The sequence below is a fragment of the Sinocyclocheilus rhinocerous genome, unplaced genomic scaffold (genome assembly GCF_001515625.1).
Source record: "Sinocyclocheilus rhinocerous isolate Xijiao unplaced genomic scaffold, SAMN03320098_v1.1 scaffold862, whole genome shotgun sequence".
NCBI lineage: Eukaryota > Metazoa > Chordata > Actinopteri > Cypriniformes > Cyprinidae > Sinocyclocheilus > Sinocyclocheilus rhinocerous.
In genome coordinates, this window is record NW_015642052.1 from 12,704 (window position 1) to 17,171 (window position 4,468).

The following is a 4,468-nucleotide window of genomic DNA, read 5'->3' on the forward strand; positions in this document are numbered from 1 at the left end:
TAAAATAAAATATATTTATATTATCACACTTTCTGATGTTTAACAAAATACTTGGATAACATGCTTTTCATCCTCTTGAAAAATTACACGCATGCGCAGTATCATCAGCTTGTCGGTTCTCAAATCAGACGCGTCGGAAAGAAACGGTTCTCGGTTCAGTGTACTGGTGGATCAGTGTTGCCAACTTAGCAATTTTGGTGCTAAATTTAGCAATTTTTCACACTACCCTAGCAACTTTTTCTTCCAAAAGCACCTTAGCAACAAATGTAGCTATTTTCAAAATGTATTTGGCAATTTTTAGCAACTTTTGATAAGTGACTCAAACGATAAAAAGGCACACAATTTCCATCTAAATTACACAAAATGAGGAAACTAAAGATGCCTAGCAGTACACACATCACGTGAATTAAGTTAGCTGCTATTTGCAATTGTTCAATTTAATAATACAGTTAGTACACTGTAAGAAAAATATTGAGAAAAATGGAAAAGGTACTAGTAATTTTTCAGGACATTATGTGTTATCCATTATCCATTGTAACCCTGTAACCCGAAAACACAAAATACAATGGGTAATTTAAAATGCAGGTAAAAAACCCTTGAAAAATCAATACGGAAAATTCCTTCATATTATCATAATAGATTGTCCCCTATTTTTACAGACTTTTTTAAAGAGTGTAGCATACTAACTAACTACTAATACACTGCTTAAAACTATAATTGTTCAGAATGTGTAGTTTTATTAGTTTATTAGCTAATAAAAAATAATTGTAATGGTTTAAAAACCATTTAAGTGTTCAATAATTCAATGTTGTTATTAAAAATAAATTTATTTATATTTTGTTATTATATAATGTATTTATATTATTTTACGAACAAATCTAAATTAACATATAAAATATATTTTTTGCTGAGATTTGATGTAGTGACATTTTTGTGTCGTAATTACGTAATGATGTCATCGCGCAAATGACATCACAACGTCATTTAGCAACAAATCGACTTTCCTTTAGCAACTTCCCCTGAAAATTAGTTTGCAACACTGCTGGTGATCCGAAAACCGATGCAACCGGTTCTTGACTCGAGAACGAGAATCAGCTCATCGGTTCTCAAATCGGACACGTCCGAAAGAAACGGTTCTCGGTTCAGTGTACTGGTGATCCGAAAACCGATGCAACCGGTTCTTGACTGGAGAACGAGAACCGCTCCAGCAGTGGGCGTTTACGTTCATTACCCGGCACGCTGCACACATGCTGCTCTGCTCGTGTTCATCTTCAGTTCTCTCTTCACAGCAGTTCAGTCAGTGTACTGTTTCAGTAAATTAATTACTCCTGGATATTGGTTTATTTCGACTCGGAGGGAGTGTAATAACTTAAGTAATTTGTGGATTAATGCTTACTGGAGACGTGAACCTTTTCAAACAATTCAGTTCGATTTGGTAAACTGATTCAACCGGTTCACTAAGAAGAACCGGTTAAATCGAACGATTCGTTCGCGAACCAGACATCACTACATTTAATCCCGACATCTGAGCAAGCGGCAACCTCCCACTCTCTCTCGTGAAGCCAACACGGAAGTGACTTAAACTGTAATTCGTCAACTGGCCGCTAGAGGCTGGCTGCAAAAGGGAGTCAATCCCATAGAATCCCCATGTTAAAATGCCCAACTTTACAGCAGAAAAAAACATGTTTACAGCCTGGTTCAAAAAATGATTTTGGTCTATATAGCTAATTTTGCCCTTCATGTTCGCGCGAATCATTCGTGATCCAGCCTCACCTCCAGAAGAAGTGAGTATAAGTTTCTTCTATGAATCTTTGCAAATCGCCTTTCCTAATAATGTGCTAGTTAGCAAGTTCCGCGACAAAAGTAAACAGTATAATGAGAACGGCTTGTCACCCCATGGAAGAGAGGGGTGGGGTGAGCAGAGCTCATTAGCATTTAAAGCAACATGGACTAGAACAGCTTGCTGTAAACCGAGCTGTTTTTGACAGGGTAAAAAGGGTGTTGTATTACACTACCATTGAGAAATTTTAACCAAAGTATGTTATAGACTTTTCATTAAGACCCTAAAGAATCACATCAACTTGTGGAAAATGGGCATCCGATGACCCCTTTAAGTTTCTGTGTATATATATATGATACGACAATAGTTTTTCTCCAATAACATGGTAAAATGCTCATGAGGTGATTCTCAGAACAGCTCTGGAGATGAAGTTTATGTGGTCATATCCTCACATAGATGACTACGAACACAGTTTTTAATGCAAAAGGGAGGGGGAAAAACTGAAAGAATCTGCAGTCCATCCGACTGTCTGTGGGCGACCATACAAAAATGTGGAAGTAAAATCCGTAGTCTTCATGAAAGTTTTGCTAACAAATAAACATAAATGTCTCTACCCATGTAACACAGTGAATAACTAAACATTGTTCATTTACAGTGGGTACGGAAAGTATTCAGACCCCCTTAAATTTTTCACTCTTTCTTATATTGCAGCCATTTGCTAAAATCATTTAAGTTAATTTTTTTTCCTCATTAATGTACACACAGCACCCCATATTGACAGAAAAACACAGAATTGTTGACATTTTTGCAGATTTATTAAAAAAAAAAAACTGAAATATCACATGCTCAGTATTTAGAGTAGAAGCACCCTTTTGATCTAATACAGCCACGAGTCTTTTTGGGAAAGATGCAACAAGTTTTTCACACATGGATTTGGGGATCCTCTGCCATTCCCTCTTGCAGATCCACTCCAGTTCTGTCAGGTTGGATGGTAAACGTTGGTGGACAGCCATTTTTAGGTCTCTCCAGAGATGCTCAATTGGGTTTAAGTCAGGGCTCTGGCTGGGCAATTCAAGAACAGTCACAGAGTTGTTGAGAAGCCACTCCTTCGTTATTTTAGCTGTGTGCTTAGGGTCATTGTCTTGTTGGAAGGTAAACCTTAGTTCCAGTCTGAGGTCCTGAGCACTCTGGAGAAGGTTTTCATCCAGGATATCCCTGTACTTGGCCGCATTCATCTTTCCCTCGATTGCAACCAGTCGTCCTGTCCCTGCAGCTGAAAAACACCCCCACAGCATGATGCTGCCACCACCATGCTTCACTGTTGGGACTGTATTGGACAGGTGCCTGGTTTTCTCCACACATACCGCTTAGAATTAAGGCCAAAAAGTTCTATCTTAGTCTCATCAGACCAGAGAATCTTATTTCTCACCATCTTGGAGTCCTTCAGATGTTTTTTAGCAAACTCCATGCGGGCTTTCATGTGTCTTGCAATGAGGAGAGGCTTCCGTCGGGCCACTCTGCCATAAAGCCCCGACTGGTGGAGGGCTGCAGTGATGGTTGACTTTCTACAACTTTCTCCCATCTCCCGACTGCATCTCTGGAGCTCAGCCACAGTGATCTTTGGGTTCTTCTTTACCTCTCTCACCAAGGCTCTTCTCCCCCGATAGCTCAGTTTGGCCGGACAGCCAGCTCTAGGAAGGGTTCTGGTCATCCCAAACGTCTTCCATTTAAGGATTATGGAGGCCACCGTGCTCTTAGGAACCTTAAGTGCAGCAGAAATTTTTTTGTAACCTTGGCCAGATCTGTGCCTTGCCACAATTCTGTCTCTGAGCTCTTCAGGCAATTCCTTTGACCTCATGATTCTCATTTGCTCTGACATGCACTGTGAGCTGTAAGGTCTTATATAGACAGGTGTGTGGCTTTCCTAATCAAGTCCAATCAGTATAATCAAACACAGCTGGACTCAAACGAAGGTGTAGAACCATCTCAAGGATGATCAGAACAAATGGACAGCACCTGAGTTAAATATATGAGTGTCACAGCAAAGGGTCTGAATACTTAAGACCATGTGATATTTCAGTTTTTCTTTTTTAATAAATCTGCAAAAATGTCAACAATTCTGTGTTTTTCTGTCAATATGGGGTGCTGTGTGTACATTAATGAGGAAAAAAAATTAACTTAAATGATTTTAACAAATGGCTGCAATATAACAAAGAGTGAAAAATTTAAGGGGGTCTGAATACTTTCCGTACCCACTGTAACCTCTAAATATGGTGGTTTTTTTCTGGCGGTATTTTGTGATTTATGGAGCGATTAAAAGAGAGATCCCCTCAGTAAAAGCCTTTAACTCTAATATGTAAAAAAAAAATTGGACCAGGCTTTATGCAATGTTCAGTTTATTATTCTGGAAATATATGCAAATGAGTGCATATTTAATTAGATAATGCAACGTTTGCATATGTGAACATAATGTTACAGAAAACTTAAAGGCTTCATTTGGCCAAAAAATTTAAATTGTCATCATTTCCTTACATCAAGTTGTTCCAAACCTGTATGAGTGTTTGAGCACAGAAAAATATATTTTGAAGAGTGTAGGTAACCAAACAGTTGATGGTAGCCATTGTATTTTTGCATACTGTGGCTACTGTAAACCATAAACTGTTTGGTTACCAACATTCTTCAAAATAT

The 4,468-nt window shown here is 38.5% G+C and overlaps 1 protein-coding gene across 2 annotated transcripts in view; it reads right to left on the bottom strand.

Moving 5' to 3' along the window:
* Positions 1-4,468, bottom strand: part of LOC107755391 (transcriptional adapter 2-alpha-like) — a 21,129-nt gene that overhangs the window by 5,914 nt on the left and 10,747 nt on the right. The window lies entirely within an intron of this gene.